The sequence below is a fragment of the Rhinolophus sinicus genome, chromosome 18 (assembly GCF_057876585.1).
Source record: "Rhinolophus sinicus isolate RSI-liver-muscle chromosome 18, RSI-T2T, whole genome shotgun sequence".
In the NCBI taxonomy this organism is placed as follows: domain Eukaryota; kingdom Metazoa; phylum Chordata; class Mammalia; order Chiroptera; family Rhinolophidae; genus Rhinolophus; species Rhinolophus sinicus.
Window position 1 is genome coordinate 4,500,807 of NC_142518.1, and position 20,752 is coordinate 4,521,558.

The 20,752-nt window shown below is 41.7% G+C and overlaps 1 protein-coding gene across 1 annotated transcript in view; it reads right to left on the bottom strand.

The window, feature by feature from the left end:
• ANOS1 (anosmin 1) overlaps positions 1-20,752 on the bottom strand; it is a 412,806-nt gene that overhangs the window by 341,244 nt on the left and 50,810 nt on the right. The window contains exon 2 of the mRNA XM_074323216.2: positions 16,002-16,105. The gene's annotated coding sequence lies outside the window, so the exon portion shown is untranslated. The remainder of the gene's footprint in view (positions 1-16,001; positions 16,106-20,752) is intronic.

The window sequence follows — 20,752 nt, forward strand, 5'->3', positions numbered from 1 at the left end:
CTTTCACCTGCCCGCCCTCTCTTGTGCAACAGGCTGTCACGTAGTGAGCTCCCCCGTGGAGAAGCCCGTCTGGCACGGAACTCAAGGCGGCCTCCAGACAATAACCAGCAAGGAACGGAGGCCTCCATCCTGTCACCTTGCAAGAAAGTGAATCCTGGGGAAGCTGGGTGGCTCAGTGGGTTGGAGCGCAAGCTCTGAACAATAGGGTTGCTGGTTCGATTCCCACATGGGCCAGTGAGCTGCGCCCTCTGCAACTAGATTGAAGGACAATGACTTGGAGCTGATGGGCCCTGGAGAAACATGCTGTTCCCCAATATTGCCCAATAAAATTAAAAAGAAAGAAAGAGAATCCCGCCCACAGCCACGTGAGTGGGCGGGGGGCAGATCCTTCCCTGGTCAAGCCTGGTGAAGACCAAAGTGTAACTGCAGCGTATCAGACAGCACAAAGCCTAGTCACACAGACTCCTGAGATAAAGGCCCTGCATGTGGGGTCAATTTGTTACTCACCACTAGCCAGCTGATGCACTTCCAAAGAGCCTCTCCGTCCCCTACTCCATCTTCCTGTTGTTTGCCAGATTCCTTTTCAGCTTCCACAAAAGAGCCTTGCGCAAACTTTCCAGTGCAATGCTTCATACCCTTCATGTTGGATACGATAGGCCCTTCCTGCCCCCAGCCCAGGTCTCTCACCATTTTCCTCACCTGGAATGTCCCCTTCCCTCTCTCCAACATGCCTATAATGTTGATATCTCCTTCAAGCCCTTGTATTTTCTATAAAATACAAAACCCACCTTCCAGCCATACTAGATCGCTGCCCCAAAGAGATTTTTCCTGACTGGAGATTTCTTGGGCACAAGTAGACTCATTAAACATCAGTACCTTACGCTATCATTTATGAATAATTAACCTCCTAGAAGGACGTCTTTTAAATCACTTTTTTGGGGGGAAAACCATGTTTACTGTCAATACGGATATTTAAGTATAAATTTTTACAGATTTGCATTTACTTTATTCATCGTTTGCTAGGGCCCAACTTTTATTTGCCCAACAGCAGCATGATTTTTCTTATATTTGGAATTCTCGTTGTTTGTCCTTTTCAGAGCTTTGTTACATTGCATTGTATTTTTTCACATATTTAAGTACATCCTTACCCAACTGAAATTAATTTACATTTCCAACTGTTGGCCACGCTGTAATATTGTAATTACTTTTAGTTACTTAGCATTGACGTGTATATTTTTAGTTCCCTAAATGCCATTTATTCAGCCACCGACCTCATCGTCCACCTTTTGGATCCTGAAGTCTGCGGCCCATCTATCTTTAAACTCATTTGCCCTCGATTTACTGCCTTTCTTAGTTTGAGAAAGTTATTACAGTTTTTAAAGTCCTGAACTTATTACGAGACATTTTTGTAGCAAAGAAAAATTGGATCTCGTTTTTGGAGACTCACAGGAACGTCACTTCATTCAAGGTTCTTTTTTATCTCCTTGGGTGAAATGAAATTGATGTGAAAATGTTCTTACAGATAAATAAAGGCTGATACACAGAAAATGAATAATGACAGAATACACTAAGACGTTAATAAGAAGGGGAAAACGCCAAGAAATCTTTGCAAGGCTGACGTGTCTGAAGGCTGGCCAAGGTCATTATAACAAGTTTTGGATTTCTCCATCCGTTGTTCAAGGGAAATGGTTTACATTCCACTCCCACATGCCCACATGCTCCAGCGGTCCACCATCTGATTGATGCTCTGTAAGCTCAGATACATTGTAATAGAACCTGTCTGATGTGGCTCAGATATAGAACACATTTTTAGAAAGCCGTTAATCAAATGTAAAAAAGCATAATGTGAAGGACAATTGTATTCATTCATTTTTCATAGTTGATGTATTCAAGGGCTCTCTGGCTTGTAAAATCATCCCCACCATGCCATCCATTTAAATTCAGTTTATATCCAGATTTCTTAAATAAAAAATGACTCTAACAGAAAAAGAAGAACAAATGGTCTCTTTTCATACCTACATGCGTGCACGCACACACACCCTAGCAAAAATTAATATAAGACTCGGTCTTATATTACAGTAAAATAAGACCCGGGATTATATTATTATATATTATATTATATTATACCCAGTCTTATAGTAAAATAAGACCGGGTCTTATTTTAATTTTTGCTCCAAAAGATGCATTAGAGCTGGTTGTCCGGCTAGGTCTTATTTTCGGGGAAACACGGTATTAGATTTGCAATCTCAGGGAACTCTATGCTTCTTTTTAATAATATAAACAGGAAATAATTAGCAACATAAACAGGAATAATTAGCAATATAGCTCACAGGCTTCCAGTTCAAGAACGCAGACTTGAGCGCCTATTTGTGTCATTTCTCTCTTAAGACTTTTTTAATTGATGGTAAACAAGTGCTTAAAATAACAAATCCATAAGAAAAATGTTATGGTGCAAAGTTATTAACAGTTGTGTAATTTCAAAAAGATGCTAAACCAGCATTTCTCAACCACAGCACAATGACATTTGGGGCTGGATAATTTTATATTGTGGGGTGTTCTGGGCACACCAGGAGATGAAGGTCTATAGGCAAAACAGCAGAATAAGCACACACACACACACGCACACACACGTGCATACACATTCTCTCACACACATGCACACATATGTGCACACATGTACATACATACATGCATAGACATTTGTGCACACACTCACTCTGTTACACACACACAAACACAGCAGGCAAGAAAGCATGCAGCCAAGCATATCCTTTCCTGAGCGGGGAGAGAATGTTCCTCCAACAAAACTGAACAAAGAACTCCGTCAGCCAGGATGAGTATCAAACTTCTCGCACTGGAACACCTGCCAATCCAAACTGAAGCCTGCCAGCCAATTAGCCCCTCACACACACACACACACAGGGTCTCCCACCTCCCTCCTACGGCACAGGGGTTGAGCAACAGTCAGGAGGCATTTGAGGAAAGCCTGGATTACGAAAGAGAAAGACTGAGATAAAGAGAAACACTGAACACAACAGAAACGGAGATAAATGGTGGGGGGAGGGGGAGAGGTTGAAAAGAAAAGACCAAATTAACATGCTCAGATCCATTTTAGGGGACTTCAAAATAAAAAAGCAAAATCCTGTTAATAAAAAAAGAAACTGTATAAAAATCAGAAAAACAGAGACCACTGAGAAATTAAAAACACGATAGCCAAACGACAGCATTAATCCAGAAGGTGAAACTAATGCAGTTCCTACCAAATAAAAGAAATCAGAGAGATTTTCAAGGAAGTTTTTGTTTTTTTTGTTTTGTGTTTTTTTGCATTTCCAAGAATTGAAGGAAGTGCCTCAAATCGCGGGGCTCACAGAGGCCGAGGAGAATAAATAGCCCAGTTTTCACTCTGGCACATTTTTGAGAAACTCTAAGAATGATGACCTAATATGGCACGCTGTTGACCTACAAAACATCCAAACCTGTAAGGAACTTTAATGAGTTTATTTAAGCCAAACCAATGACAATTGCCAGGAAGCAAAATCTCCACCGATTAAGAAAATGCTCCGGAGAATGGCAGGTTTGCAGCTTATTTTATACATTAGAATCAAAGGAGACGTAAGGAGGGTTACATGAAATCCATTGATGGTAGGTGTGGCGGGGGGGCAGGAGAAAGCAAAGTGGGAAATCTCTGGGAGTGGATAAAAAATGAAATGGAGAGACACCTACTTTTACATTGGTGGCTGCAGGGTAGTTAATAATTAACATTTACATCACATGCAGAAATGTATTCAGGGAACAAGGTAACAATGAAGGGTTCTGTGGTTTCCTATTCTGGTGAGGTGGGCTGTGCCTTCGGGTCTGGAAAAAGGGATGACGCTGACATTCCAAGGGTATGTTATCTTAGACACAAGAAGACAACAGACAGGCTCACTTAAGGTAAAGATCGACTGACCTTTGTCAAGGAAGCTACAGGCCAAGGATGTGACTTCCCGCCATGACTTGCTGTTAGTTAGGAATTTTTATGTTCAGACCATTCTATGTGGTTAATTTCGGTCTCTGAGCTTGTAGGGCCTGCCATGTAGGCCTCCCCTGAGCTTGTCAGGTTTAGTCTGTGGCCCCTTTTGCATCCACAAAACAATGAGTAAGATCTTCTAAGTTCTGATTTAAGGAAACAACTATGATTGTACGCAGTCAGGCTAGTAATGAAGTACAGAAACAGAATAAAGAAATTTTCAGATTGGCAAGAACAAAATGTACTCCCCGTGCCACCCTTCTGAAGACGGATGAGCTATCACAAAACATGTCCGTGAGCCAAGAAGAAAACACACTGAAGATCCAAGGAACAACGGTGCCTACTCATCCGAGCAAAGCAAGGAAATCCCGGACACACGGTGTGACTTCTCCTAAGGAGCCACAGGAAGATGGAGGCAGGAGGACAGAGTGTGCTCTCTGAGAACAAAAGGGCATCCATGACAGTAGCGAGAAGAGCCCGGGACATGAGGACTGAGAATGCGAGTGACGGAGGATGAGAGAAAGGTACTGGCAGGAAATCAGCCAGGAACCCACGGCTGCCCAGCAGAGGCTGAGCCTAAGTCAAGGCCAAACTGGGGCCGAGAAGAAGCCTTCACCTGCTTCAGAGGCTGTAAGACCTGAACTGATGTCTGCTCAGGTGAAGACCTATGGGGTCAACCGGAAGAGGCGAGATTCAACGCAGGACCATGAAGTTGGATTCTGAGGGCATCCTGCTGAGAACAACCCATCCAACAACCAGCCACATTGACAGGCCTTAAGAAATGGTCCTTCTCTTTCGCCCAATTGCTCCCAGCTCCATGCACTCCCTTCTGAGCCCTGCTCTTTACCATAAAAGTCCTGCTATTTTGCTATTCACATTTTGGCATTTTCTGGGAACTTGCTGTAAATGCAGATTTTTCTGGGCGCACCCTAGAACTATGGAAAAAGAAACTACATCGTTTCAAAATTGGGCTAGGTCTGCCAACAAGGAACCTTCATCAATGTGCTTTTTCCGCTGCTGAGTCGGCAGTCGTTTGCAACGCAGCACTCGATAACTAATTCAACAAACTGATGAATGTGTATTGGAAAGGTGGGCAGGAAGCAGTAACATAGGGAGTAAGCCAAGTGTATTGCCAACCCCCACAGCAAGAAGCAAGTACACAGCGTCTAAATTTGCGATCTCCACAATGAGAATTCTAAACCTACTGTTCTAAGTGTGCAGTGATTACTAAGCCGTAAACGCAGAAATAACTCAGCGTGGGGAATGGACTGTGTCATTTCATTATAAGCAGTTCAGTATTCTTTGACCTTTTGACCATATCAGAAATATTCTACTTTTCAATGTAGCATTTACAGAGCGACTGAAATCTTAACATTGGGATATATCGGAAAGGCTTCCCAGTCCCACATGCTGAACAAAACAGAAGTCTATACATCTCAGTTTTTTCGGGCATATGATTAGCGCCCGAATAGATGTCCCAACCCACAACACAGCAGGATACAGCTTGTTCTTAGCAAGTGTCCTCGTACTGAATCCACAAAGCTGTGTCCCTTTAACTTCCAAAGAACTCTGCTGGTTCCCTGAGGACCATAAGGACTGCACCTTCTTCCTACCAATGTCAACCGTTCCAATTGTGCACATTTGTCACTCATGATGCTGAATATGGTCCAGACCAAAAGCCCCAGGACACAGAACACTTCTCCAGGAGACCTTATGCTCAGGTTCCTTCCAGCAACCCCAGGGACCCCCAACACCAATGGGTGCCATAGTATGTGCCGCTCAAGTTGGGCCCCCACACCCCAGGGATGGCTGGAAAGAGTCAGAGAAGATGGGACAAGGAGATGCTGGATCTGGCCACGTGACAGACTGTATTGGTCAGCTCCGAACCACAATTACATTTCCTCGGGTCCTTTACTGACATACGTCTCTATGACCCTAACCGCCCTAACTGTGTTCTATTTTTAAACTCAGTAGCAAACCTGGCATTTTCCCGTTACATTTCAGCAGGCGTCTGCCGATTCTTTCAGGATTTTTTTCCTAATTAACAAACACTTGTGCAGCGTTTCTTAGGTGCCAGACATCGAGCCTTTGCCTGATATTAAAACCCTGTGTCTTCATAGCCGTGAAGTAAGTGTTGACATTACCACATTCTACAGACGCATGCAGACACCGACAGAAGAGTTGTTCAGGAAGGATGCCTTAGCAGCCACGACTAAGCTTTTAACCCGGGCAGGCTTGTTCTAGGCCGTATTCTCTTAACACCTGCGCCCGGATGCCACAGGCAGCTGCCTGTGTCCTGATCCTGCCTCCCCGTGCAGGTGCGCACCTTCCCACCTTTGTGTTACCGACAAATCTGACAAGCAGGCATTGCATGCTTGCCTCAAAAACGAAGGAAAACGTTGAGGAGGAGGAGGAGACCAGGGAAGAGCCCTTTGTGAGAACACAACCGAAGAAAAGCTGTGAAAACCCAACCGGGAAAATTACCCTTCTTCTGAAAGCCTTCAGGGACCCCAAAGTCCTGGAGCCCATACCTACAACGAGCTATTTGATGTAGAGATGTGTAGACCAGTGGTTGGGGGTGATTTCCCCCCAGCGGACATCTGACAAAGTCTGAAGACAATTTTGATGGTCACAGCTGGGGTGGGGTATGGGGGCTGCCACTGGCCTTCAGACGTCAAAGACGAGGGACACTGCTACACATCCCACAGTGCACGGGACAGCCCCTCCCTGACAAAGGATGACGCAGCCCCAAATGTCAATAGTGTCCAGGTTGAGAAAACTCAGTCTAAACCATCCAATCATATCATAAAGTCAAAACCAGTAATATGTCATAAGTTTTGATGTCCTGCACCAACCGAGGAAAAGGTCCATGCGAGTTAGTGAAATACATCGTTTCATTGCAATTTTTCCACGCTGGCAAGGTGGAAAGATCGTAAGCTAGAATCAGGTATCTATCGGACGTCTGCAGGCCTCAGTTTACCATCTGCCACATTAGGGCGTGCTTAGATTGCTTTCCACTCTAAAATGTTATACACTGCAGCTTTATGGCTTTCCCAGTATGTAAACAGAATATTTGTAAGCAAGTAGTGAGTGCTCCAGCATGCTCAGCATTAATGGCAAGTTAAGCGCGTTATGCAATTACTATTGCAAAGCATCAGCCTCATTCCCTAGGTTGGTGGGTTTGCCCCCGTATGACAATGTTTTTAGGTAAACTTGTGATTTCTGCTCCTTCACAGCTAAACTTCCCATGTTATTTCTACTGTGTTATCTTAGGACATCTTTCGTAAGTAACACCAAGATGGTTTACTATTTGTTTGCAGACAGAGCACCTAGCAGAATGCCCCCATGTGAGCACTACCTTTTAATTATTTTTATAATGTTCACAAGAAACCGAAACGTGTTTCTTTTATATCCAATTTCTACCATACCTATTGGCTAAATTAATTAAATAATAGAGAGGTAGGGAAAGAATCCATCTATCTTTCTTTTATACTTTCCTACAATGACTTGGAATATATGCCTAGATGGATCCAAAACCTCCAACCCTCTATGCCTCCTAAGTCACAAACACAAGTCCACAGCCAGTGACCTTTGTTTCTTCTGATTCTCAGTGGCCAGAGGACATTGCCTTTAAAATCTCTCAGTCACTTCATGATGGAAAAGAACCTTGATATCTGACTTCTTTCCCCCTAAGTTCTCTAGGCAAGTGTTCTCAGGGCATCACAGAGCCTTGATGTGAATGTCTTCCACTCAAAGACCCAAGAGGAAAACAACTGTTGGGTTTACTGATTCATTGCACCAGGGAGACCATGTGTCTTGGGGACCCGTGGGCATCTCAGGAAGACATTGCAGAACGGGGTTTGTGCTTCGCTATGAATTGGATACTGTCCGAAAGCAGAGATAGTCATATCATTGGGCATCTTGATGGAAATCTGGTCCAGAAGGCAGGAGGTGAGATTGAAGCCGTAATTAGTTAAGAAGCAGCGGCCACTCATATAAGCCAGCAAAGAGGGATGTTTGGTCCTTTTTGTGGGTGGGAGAATGTTTGTGTTTTTGTCTGTGTTCAGACATGACTACGGAGCAATCTTGTGTTTTTTTTCTTGACCATTGTGGTTTTAGAGTGTCCTTGTGTGACACTGGAATTCTGTGGCATTGTTTCTGGTCAACAACAGAACACCAAGATCCAGCTGTCCATGCCAGGCGGGCTCCCAGCTGCCATGGATGCTTTTCATTACTCCAGCCACACCCAGGGGGAGACTTGGTCTCCTGCCATCTAAATCCACAAAGGGTTTGCTTCCGCTGGCTGATAACAATCCACCCTCTATGTTGGTTCCAAGGAGATAAGTCACCCCAGAGACCTATGCCATTCAAAGATTAAACTGCATCCTTCACTTGATTCTTCCCTTGGGAAAGCTGACCTTCTCATCTTGTCCCATCGCCTGTGGCGAGTAGGGACTCACGTGCAGGCAGACATCATATCCACGATATTTAGCAGGGGTCCCATCCCATCAGGTTACAAGCCACTTAGGTCTTGGGGGTCCTCTGGTATGCCAGCTCTGACTCTACAGTGGATGGAGTTAGGGGGTCTGAAGCACCCAGCAAGAGGCACTCGGGAGCTGGGCTCAGTGGTTATGACCAACACATCGCATCCAGAGATGTTTCAATCATTCAACAACCCAGGAAGCTGGTTCTGGTACACAGGTCTGAGCATCAGCAGGACCCTTTCTTGGAGAGCAAAACATTTGCCTTTGAGACCTTCTGGCATCAAAAATGACAAGGAAGAGTTGATCTGTCTCTATTTCGTAAAAGCATGGGCCCATTCAACTAGGGGTCCTTTAATAGTATGTTTGTACCTTATTCATTTCCCTTCCCGGTGTGGTCAATTTAAGTGTTTCAAGAATGAGGACAGACAAGAAATTGTTTGTGGGTGCTTTAATGATCTTAAGGTTCTCTTTTACCTGTAAAGGTATTTTTCCCCCAAGGAAAAATGCCTGCGGTCATGACAAAACCCACGGAACATTCAGGTATATTTACTAACATGGAGATTACTAAATTGGCTAATAGTTACTCTACTCAACAACTCTTTTTTTTTAATGCAGTCATTTCAACAAAGAAAAGCACAATCTGGTAGCAGCCAAAGCAGGTGTAGACAGGAAGGGGGATGGAGCTGTCCCTGGTTAAGATCTTCTGCCATATTAGGAATTCCGACTACGCAGACATCTACCAAACCCACCACTCGTCTGATTCCCTTTCGCCGAACATGCACGTGATAGTTTTAAAAATTAATATCAGCTATTAGTTATTTTAATTGTTTTGTTAAATTTGAAATTGCTATTATCCTTGGATAAAACCACACAAAGTATTTCTTAACCATGGGTTCCTTTGAGCAATTAGCGATGGTTAAGTAATATTAGGTTAAGAAAGTTCTTATTTTCTTTAGGTTATTTTCACCCATGAATTCGTGCCAACAGAATAAAGGTCATCCTGGTTACACATCAGACTGTGATGGGGGTGGAGGGAGTGGTAAGTGATTTCTTAGTAATTTATGCTGCCATAGCTTTTTGAAACATTAAGAATTTTTGGTCCAGAATTGTTAAGTTTTTATTCTGAAAGACTTTAAAGTTTATAGAAGAATCACAAGACGTCTACAAAGTATTCACAGATACCTTCAGCAAATTCACCAGCTGAAGACATTTTGCCCCATTTGCTTATTATCTGTGTGTTTTCTGAACCATCTGACAGTGAATTGCTGACATCTAAATACTTCAGAGCACGTTTTCTCAGAACGAGAGCATGATCATTGCAGAAATTTATTACTGGTATGTTACCGTCGTCATATTCAAATTTCTCCAATTTTCCCAATAGTACGTTTACGGAAAACGTTTCCCCTTGATCTACCTTCTGCTGAGTTGTTATATCTATTTTCTTTGTTTTGAATGACACTGGCATTTTCCAAAGGGACAGGCCTGTTGTTTTGCAGAATGTTCTCACTGTGGGCTGGCCTGATGGATAGAGTCAGTGATGCACTTTTTGGCAGGAATGCCCCAGAAGAGAAGCTGTGCCCCTCTCAGGGCATCACATCAGGAGAAACGTGGCATTCTGTCCCCTGTTGGTGGGGACAACGACAACAACTGTCTTTTCAGCAGGTTTCTTGATGCTCCCTTCTGCCGGTATTGTGAATACAGACACCTGTTATTTCATAAATAAAAGCTGACGTACATGTCATGACTCCTTCTTGGAGATCTACACCTCTATCACATTTCTCGTCTACTCTCTTGGAACAAGTCGGTTCTCCCCATTCACTTTCATTTCCCTTGAACGAAATGGGAAAGAATAAACAGACTGATACAGACGGTTGTCGGTGTGGTGATGACGACGGTGGAGAACAGGACTTCAAAAATATCCGGTTCATTTAAATTTCCAAAGGCCTGCCTGACCGTGTCTGACATGCCAAAAGCAACTGGGCTTGGAGGGTATTTTTAGAAATCGATCATTTGTGCTTATTTCTAAAAGCAGACTAGCTGCCACAATGGAATACACATTAAACAATGCATTAACGACCTCAAATTCAGAGTGCTGAACTAAAAATGGAAAGCAAAATCCTGTCCAAATATAGTCATTTTTCAAAGACCAGTGAGGGAATCTTGGGACCGTGGAATCATTTGGTTCTGCTCCCCAACCCCTATGCAGGACTTAACTTAAAGCTTTTCCCCAAGAGTATTTTTATGACCATTGCCTAAGTATCTCCCAGAAAGTGATTTTCACAGCTTCCGTTGGAAATTGCTCCCATAATCTCAGGATACTTTGAGACATGAGAATATAATTTGGGAGCACTGGAAATCTCTCCCTTCATATTTTTACTGTTCCCAACCTGTGAAGAAGTAATAACTGGTCATTCCTAAAAAAAAAAAAAGAAAGAAAAACACAGTGGTGAAAACACATAGTAAAAGGGAGCAGACAGAGGGCCAGAGAGGGAACTCCAATCCACTGAGCTTTTATTTGGAGAATTTTCCTTTAATCCCTACAAAACTCTCACTGCAAACCTCTGGATCCTCTGCTATAATCTCCATGAGAACAGGGTAATGTCTTTTCTGCTACCGTCTTCTAACAGTGCTATATATATTCTACTTTTTTACCAATAAATGTTGTTGAAGGAAGAAATGAATAAACGTCCTGTTTTACATCCTAAGAGTATTATGTGTGGTCACTCAAATTATAAGCTTGTTATATTGCGTTAACATACTCATTTTCCCCTTTTGTCAATACATTACTCATTCTACAATCAATTGGGGCAATATATAGATAATATTAAACACGCTATCTGTATAGGATGGAATTTAATATGTGAGTGGAAGACAAATAATCAACTAATTGGTTGAATAACAGTGTTCTGATATTTTAGTGTAACAGTTAGCTTCTGCTATATAACAAGCAAACACAAAATTCCAGCAGCGATATTATACAATAATAAGCATGTCTTAGTTCACATGTCTGAGGGTTGGCTGATCTAGGTTGGACTTGGGCAGGCAGCTCTGCTGATTTTGGTGGGGCATGTTCACAAGTCTGGGAGTCAGCCAGCTGAACTCATTCTTTCCAGCTCATATGTCTCCTATCATTCCATCGGCCAAAGCAAGTCACATGGTCAGGCCCAATACCCAAGGCACGGCCAAGTGTGTTTCCCCAATGAAAGCAAAGGGAGGAAGTGAACACATCTGGAAAACAATCCAGCCTGTGACACCCTCACAACACACAAACTAGCTCCCAGTTCTTTTTCCACTCGAACTATGAGCTAAACTTTGATTTTCCCAAAAATATCAGTCCCTGTGCCTAAAATAATCTCCCAACTTGTCTCAACTCTTATGCCATAAACCCACCTCTATCACTTATCACTTGTCAGGCGTTAACTCCTGCTCATTCTTCCAAACTATTATAAGGTCAGACAATTAAGTTCATAAACTCATCCTAGAAAAAGTGCTACACACCTCACCGCTGGATATCACTACGGTCACCTTCGAAGGACTCCCCTTGGGAAGCTATGCACCAATGTCAGCACCTAGTCCACCCTTCAAAGTAATTTTGGAACTCTTTCTGGAATGGCCATCAGAGCTGTCATTGTATTACCCTTGATGTCCTGAATGCCATCCAAATATCTTCTTTTCCATATTTCCTTTATCTTTGGGTAAAGAAAGAAGTCACTGGGGGCCAGATCAGGTGAGTAGGGAGGGTGTTCCAACACAGTTATTTGTTTACTGGCTAAAAACTCCCTCACAGACAGTGCTGTGTGAGCTGGTGCATTGTCGTGATGCAAGAGCCATGAATTGTTGGTGAAAAGTTCAGGTTGTCTAACTTTTTCATGCAGACTTTTCAGCACTTCCAAATAGTAAACTTGGTTAACTGTTTGTTCAATTGGTACACGTTCATAATGAAAAATCCCTCTGATATCAAAAAAAAGGTGAGCAGCAGCGTTGTAACAAGTTTGTGAACTTAATCGGCAGACTTCGTAGTTCCTCATCCTTTGTGAAACATGAACATTAACCATACTACACAAATAGATCCTATATATTGACATTTTCGTTCCCCACATTTTTATTATAGTTAAAAAATTAAAACTAATCTTAAACTCCCCTTACAGAGAGCTACAAGTTCAAACCAAACACAGGAGCTCTGACTCAATCTGAGCAACCTGCCCCATTCATCTGAGGGCAATCTGACGTTCACTGGAATTTTCATAGCACAAAAAATGAACTATTTGAACCAAAAATAACTAGAAGTTGTAGTTTGAGCCCTGTGTAGCTCAGGATTAATTTTTGATACTTAAAACATATCCTCATTCCATGGGGAGACTGACCACTCCAAATGGGAACTGTCAGTTTTATTCCAGCTACAACTTTCCTCCTTCTCTAGCTCATTCCCAACAAAACTTCTAGAACAAAACGTCCCCAACGACTGAATATGCTTTCTTCAATAAATAACCGCTGGTAGCAAAGCAATGGCTGCCTGCTCATACAAATGCAGTTTACGTGTGTCTTTCACAGTCCTTTGTAAAAATATGAGCTTCTCCTTCAAATCTACAGGCTTCTAGACTACATTTGAATGACATGTCTGTTTAGCATCATTGCTGAAAACGAGCACTTTGTCATAAATCCATTCACCAAAATAAACCAAGAATCCTCTCTCTACCGGAATGCATCCATTCCCCCCACAAAGTACATTAAGCTCAATGAACATTAAACTCATGAGGATGGTGATTCTCAGAGAAAGCATTCAGCAGCAAATTCTCTAAAGGGCTTACTTAGGTTCTCAATACGATGACCCAGAACACTCTCAAAGGGGCTGGTAAGAGGATTTCAGCAATGCACTGTGCCTTCCAACCAATAACTAATTCATCGCTACCAAATGGCTTCTTCAGAGCACAGAACCACAAAAGAATTAATGGAACGGACTGTCTACTGCAATGTCTCCATACATTCACTTAGCTCTTTAGAAAACCTTCAGTAAGAGACTGGGAGAAGTCATCAATGACTTAGCAAAGACGACTAAAGAAAACTTATCATGACATCTGTGACTTCTTGTAGCTGCGGTTCTCCTTTGGCAATGTCTGGAGACATTTTTGGTTGTTGTGTCCTGGAAGGGCTGTGCTGCTGGCATATAGTGGGCAGAGGTCAGGGATTGTACCAAACCCCCTGACATGCACAGGGCAGCTCCCCCCCTCCACACACAACACAGAACATACAGCTCATAATGGCAGCAGTGCTGAGACTGACAAACCCTGCCTTACAGAAAGTTAATGGATGTAATTTCTAGAACAGTGCTGCCCAATATGGCGGCCACTAACCACAAGTCTTTGAAATGTGGAAGGTCCAAATAAAGATGCACTGCAAGTGAAAAACACACTCCAGACTTTAAACAGCTGGTATGACAATAAAGAACGTAGAGGGTCTTAATATTTTTATAATGACTAGATATCGGAATGATAATATTGTTGGTATATTGGACTAAATAAAATACACTAGTCAAATTAATTTCATCTCTTTCTTTTTTCTTTTTCTAATATGTCTACTAGAAAATGTAAAATGACACGTGTGGCTCACATAGTATTTCTTTTTTGGTCAGCACTAGGCTAGGAGCGCCTTCTGTTTCCTGGTGACATGCTGCTTCTACCCATGAAACCTACATTTCAGTAAGTGGTTCTCTCAAAGCAAATTTACATTTGGAAAGTACCCGTGGCTATGTCTACATAGGGGGAATATAAGTGCCAAGATATTTAATCAGATCAGAGACACGTGAACTGCAACATGAACTTTTCCTGTTTATATGAATTTACAAAACTGGGCTGAATTAAAGAAAAGAGAGTCATAGAACTGTATTTTTTTTCTGCCCAAATGGTTAAGAATTAATATATTAGCAAAATATCTCACAGGTCAATGAATTACAAAGCTAAAAGGGAAACAAACTGGACTTTCAACAGTAGGCAAATATTCTGGGAGAGGCAAGCACAGCACCTAGCTCATTTACAGGAACGGCCCTGAGAAGAGTGAAACAAGTCAACTCATCTGTTAAACTGCATCGGACTCGAAACCCGTCTATACGTAGCACCACAGGGACAGTGCTGGAGAGTCAATGCCACAGATGCTTTCTTCAAGATCCACGCAGAAGAACAACAGGACAGATGGAAGTATTAACTAACAAGTCACGACAATGAACGGTGCTATTCCAGAGGAGCGTTCAGAGTGAAAACCAGCATCACTGAGAGGTGGGACTTGGGCAGGGAAATGCAGTAGAATTGAGACCAACAAAAGGACGTGTCATGGAGGAGACGCCGGGAAGGGGAAGCAGAGTGTGCCCACCCTCAGAGCTGAAGGAGGCACGAGGTTGGTGAGCGAGACAATAACCACATCTGACGGGGTAAGGTTTTGCATTCATGTGGGCAAGCGGTCAGCAGTAAGACCAACTTCTCTGTCGTAACCACCAGGAAGAGAATTTGGAACTTTATCTGGCAGGTAACAGGGAGCCTGGGAATGCTAGAGAGAGAGAGGGAAGGGTGAGGAGAACAGCATCTCAGGCATGCACAGGAGATGGACCGGAGAGAAAAAATGGCAATAGGACATGGCATCAGCCCCAAGTGTGCAGTGAGGACGTACCAACGGGGTGGCAGCATGCCTGGAGGACAGGGCAGCAAGTGGCCATCAGGAACAGAGAAGCAGCATGACTGAGTCTGAGGGAACGTGCACAGACTGAACAATAAATGTTACGGACGCCGTAACTCTGGGTGGTACACTGCTGGCTACTCAATCGGGGACTAGGGTTCTCAGAACACAGCTATAAATATGGGGGTCAAACTAATATGGGTACCACGTTGCCTGTTGTTTTACAGGATTCTTTTTTTTTTTTTTTTTTTTTTTTAGATTCCACATATAAGTGAGATCATATGGTATTTCTTTTTCTCAGTCTGACTTACTTCACTCAGCATAATGCCCTCCATGTTGTCACAAACGGCAGGATTTCCTTTTTCCTCAAGGCTGACTAATACTCCATTTTATATTATATAAATAAATATATATGTAAATACATATTAACAGTAGTTAGAAATACTGTTAATATTTATAATTCATATCACCTCTTCTTTATCCATTCATCCATCAATGGACACTTAGGTTATTTCCATGTCTTAAGTATTGTAAATAATGTTGCAGAGTATAGGTTTCAGATACCTTTAGGAGACAGTGATTTTGTTTCCTTCATGTAAATACCCAGAGTGAGATTGTTGGATCATACACTACTTGTATTTTTGCTTTTTTTGAGGACCCTCCATACTGTTTTCCATAGAGGCTGCACCAATTTACATTCCCACCAGCCAAGCAAGAGGGTTCCATTTTCTTCACATCCTCTCCAACACTTGTTATCTGTCTTTTTTTTATAATAGCCATTCTAACAAGTGTCAAAAGCTCTGATATAGCAAATAAGTAACAGGTCATGAGTTTCACATACTGACCTTGAACTTTGATGAATGGTTATCCCCCTCTGGCTTCTGAAAGTAGGTGTGTCACATAACACCATCAGCGTGTCCTAACACCGTTGTGACAAGGCTCCATCTGCCTGCAGACATAAAGGAGATTGCATTATTGGTCCAGTATTGATTGTCAAGGAAACACCAAGCAAAAGTACACTCAGCATTGTAAAGTTAAGTGTGCCAGCAATGAGAATGCCAGGATGCCTAAGATTTATTCAGCTCCAAAATGGTAACTGGTAATGGCATTTAAATATTTTGTTACAAACCATCGTGTTCGCTAATCTCCAAAGACATCAAGGCCAACAAAGAAATCAATCTAATTAGGATGTAGTAGGAAATCGATCTTGCTTGGAAAAACAAGAATGACTAATTAAAAACGAGGGGTAATCAAACAAAATGACCTTTGCTTAATATTGCTAATTACTTCCTGACAACCCAATATGTTCAGAGGAGAACCCAAGTTTTCACAAGACACTGAAATCCTGTATTTCTACCATTTTCTTCATGGAAATGCAAAAGCATAAAAGGAGAGGAATGAGTTTATTAAAAAATTCGTTTCGGGTAAAACAAGAAGAAAGTTAAACTCCAGACCTCAAAGTATTAAAAGAACCGCCACTGTCATCGGAGGCTGATAAAGGGTGTGTTCAGGAAAACCAAAAGCAAAAGATCATGCAAACACTACAGATTTGCCAAAGAACCAGCGAAAACGTGCTTCTCAAAGACACGATGCCAACCAGAGGCACAGAGCTCGGATCTTTCGTTTGCAAGAAGAGCAGTCAGAGTGAACCAGCCGTGCCCCGTGAGCTTCCAGAAGCAGAAGAAGTAGGATTAAAATAAGAATCATATGGAAGTTGTATTTGCAGATATTGTGTTCTCTCCAAGGCAGTGTGAAAAAGAGAAATTTGAATTAACAAAGAAATTTTGTAAAAAATCAGCCTTTGTCAATGGCTGAGAAGTTAAAGAGACATCAATTTACACACCAGATATCCTGGTCCACGAGTGCTGCCTCTTTCCCACAGAGAACATCCAAAAATGAAACATAAAGCATAGATACGTATGTATGTAGATGCAGAAATCAGTAGCCTTCTTATATGTAAACAATACAAATTAGAAGGTATAATTGAAGACAAGGCACCGTTAAAAAAAGCAATAATAAATACACAATGTCTAGAAGTAAACCTGAGAAACATGTAAGAACTTTAGGAAGAATATTTTTTTCGTTCTTCTGGCAGAGAGGGGAAGAAAATGTAACCCATGAAAGGTATTGCAACTTGCTGAGTAGGAAAAATCAGCTTCATAATATAATTGTTTCTAAATCTATGCAGACTAGAACCCAGTGGCTTTGCTTGAGGAATCAGGTATGCTTGTACAACATTTCATAGGAACCACAAGTAAGTAAGGGTAGCCAACCAAAATCTCAAGCGACTTTCTTATAGAATGAAAACAACTCAGCAAAAATAGGCAAAGATTTTAACAGACACTTCCTAAAGAAGAGATATTCAAATGGACAAAAACACGTGAAACAATGCTCAGCCTCATTAGTCACCAACGAAATGCCAAGTAAAACCACCGTGTGATTCCACCATGTACCCAACTAGTATGACAAAAATTTAAAAGACTCTTGGGCGGCCCGATGGCTCCGTTGGTTGGAGCGCGAGCTCTGAACAACAGGGTTGCTGGTTCGATTCCCACATGGGCCAGTGAGCTGCGCCCTCCACAACTAGATTGAAGGAAAACAACTTGACTTGGAGATGATGGGCCCTGGAGAAACACACTGTTCCCCAATACTCCCCAATAAAATTCCCAAAAAAAAATTTTAAACACTCTGAAATGATGTTGAGGAATTAGAGCAACTGGAATTCTCATGTTGGTGGGGTGGAAATGGTATAACCACCTTGGAGAAAGGACTAGGGGTGTCTTGAAAAGCTAAAAACCTACCCTATTACCCAGATATGTCACTCATATGTATTTTACTCCATCCCAGAAAAAAGGAAAAGAAAACATGTGGTTCACCAAGTGAACTGTGCAAGAATGTTCATCACAGCTTTATTCACAACAGCCAAAAACTGCAAACAGCCCAGGTGCCAGTTAACGGAACAAATAAAGCACATGTGCTCTATTCATAGAGGGCAACACCACCACTCAGCAAGAAAAGGAAACCACCAAGAGACCCAGGCAACAACCATGAAGGCTCCAAAACGCTGTGCTGGTGAAAGAAGCGTTCAACCAAAGAGTGGATGCCTCCGATATGAAGTCAGAATAGCAGTAACCTCTGTGGGTGTGGGCGTGGGTGTGGGGAGGGGCTGGGAAGAGGCACGAGGGAATTTTCTGGGGTGTCGGTGCAGTTTCTTGATCAGTTTGGGTCACACAAACATATGCATTTGTCAAAACCCAGTGGATATGTACCTAAGATCTGTGCATCCAAATTTTAGCTCCAAATTTAAAACTTACTATAAACAAATACTAAACTCTAGTTAATGACAGCGCATGCTAAAATATTTAGGGGAACGTGTACTGATGTCTCCAATTTTCTTTGAGATGCAACCAAAAAATAAGACGGATTCCTGTATAGAGGATAGATGTCTGCTTAACGCAAGGTTAGTAAACGGTTAATGGTGGAATCTACGCGTTGGGTAAATGAGTGTTCACTGTAAAATTCTTTCACTATTTCCATACATTTAAAGAAGTTTTGAATACAATGTTGAAAAAGGTCTGAAGAAACTAAAATAGTGATGAAAGAAGACTCACCCCGTCCCATGTTACAACTTATTTATGTTACTAAATATTAAGTTTAACATAAATCGAGAAAAAGATCAATGTGACAGAGTGGAAACTTTCTATTGAGAAACAGAACCCCCAAAATATGGTGCTGTTTGATGGTTATAAAATGTCAGTTATAGGAGACGAGTAAGTTTTAGATATCTCCTCCCGGAGCCGTGCCTGTAGCTAGCAGAGCTGTACTGCGCATTTAAAAATGTATTAAGAGGATGGATCTCAGGTTAAGTTTTCTTAACACAGTCACAAAATCTATAGAATTTAGTATATGTTATAGGTAACAAGTCAAATCAGAAGGGAAAGATGGATCATTTAATAAACAGCGCTGAAACGATCCAACACATTATTGGAAGGTTTCCTGTTTACAATAACATATGGGATCTATGCCTCATGGGATAACTTCCAAACAGATTAAATATTTAAACATATATATTAATGTAAAAGGAACTACTAAAGAAACCATAAGATAATTCTTCTTTTAACACCAAAGGGATCCGAGAATGCCTTTCCAACTATGACCAAATGCAGAAGTAATAAAAATACTGATGAATTCGACCACACACACACGTCAGAATTCTTAGGACAAAACTACAATAAGCAAATCTAACAGACAGATGACAAAATAGGGGCGGGGGGGAGGTATATATATCACAAAGTTAATTTCTCTAATAAATACGTAGCTCATAGATCCAATGTCAGCAACTCAATAGGGAAAAAAAAACAAACATAAAAATGATATAAACAGAGAATTCATAGAAAAGACAAATAGTTTTTGGTCCCATGAAAATATCCTCAACCTCAAACACAACTGGAAAAAAAAAATGTTCCTTCGTGTGGTTTCTAATTTGCATTTCTATCGGAAATGAAAAAAGAAAGCTGTCGAGTGTATAATTCACTTTTAAAAGGAGAGAAAGAAAACACACACACATATGCATAACAACACAGAAAAAGGTATCTGTACATTTTTTTTTAAAGCTCCAGAAAGGAACACAAGAAATAATAAAATGCATTGCTTGTTCACAGTGACAGGGAGATTTTTTCACAGTATCCCCTTATGTACTTTTTGAATTTTTCATCATGTAAATGTACTACCTAATAAAAAAAAAATAGACTTAAAAAGGTGAGAGGAATTCGAGCGCAAAAGCAGCAGAGTGGAAAGCAGTCAAGTTCTAAGCCCAACTCTGCTACTGATTAACTGGGTGGACTTGGCCCAATGTCTTGGAATCACAGAGTATTCTGGCTGTACAACATCTGAGAAACATTCTCATCCCTCACTCTTGTCTTGTCCTAAACTGCAGGAAACGCAGAAATGAATAGGATGGCTTAGGTGGTGTCACACACAGTTTATGGCAGAGCCAACAGACGCTGTTGATGTGTCAGTCTCTTCTGACTTACAACGGGGGTGCTGCCACTCAGAGATGAGAAGGCAAGCCACGGAGATGGGGAGAAAATATTTGTGAATCCCACAGCTGACAAGGGACTTGGACCCAGAATGTGTAAGTAGCTCTCAAGACGCAACAAGAAGAAAGAAAACAAGTGAGTACCTGCAAACACGCTTGTCATCTTAGACACCTGGAAGACACAACTTAAAACCACGGTGAGATACCCCTACACGTCCTCAGAGCGGCTAACATTTCTTTAAAAATCACAAACCCCAGTGGTGGGAAGAATTCTCATGCACTGCTGGTATATAAAATGCCAAAGGGCCCACAGTTTGGCAGTTTCTTGTAAAGGTAAATTATGTACGTGTCACAGAAGTCAGGTGTTTAGCACTTCTGGGTGTTCACCTGGGAGAAATAAAAACTTACGTTGACGTAAAACCTGTCCATAAATACTTATGGCAGTTGTTTTTTATTTCTCATCAACAAAAAGCTACAGAAACAACCCAATTGTCCTTCAATTGCTGTAGACTTATATGATGGAATACTACACAGCCTTGAGAAAGGAACAAAGTACTG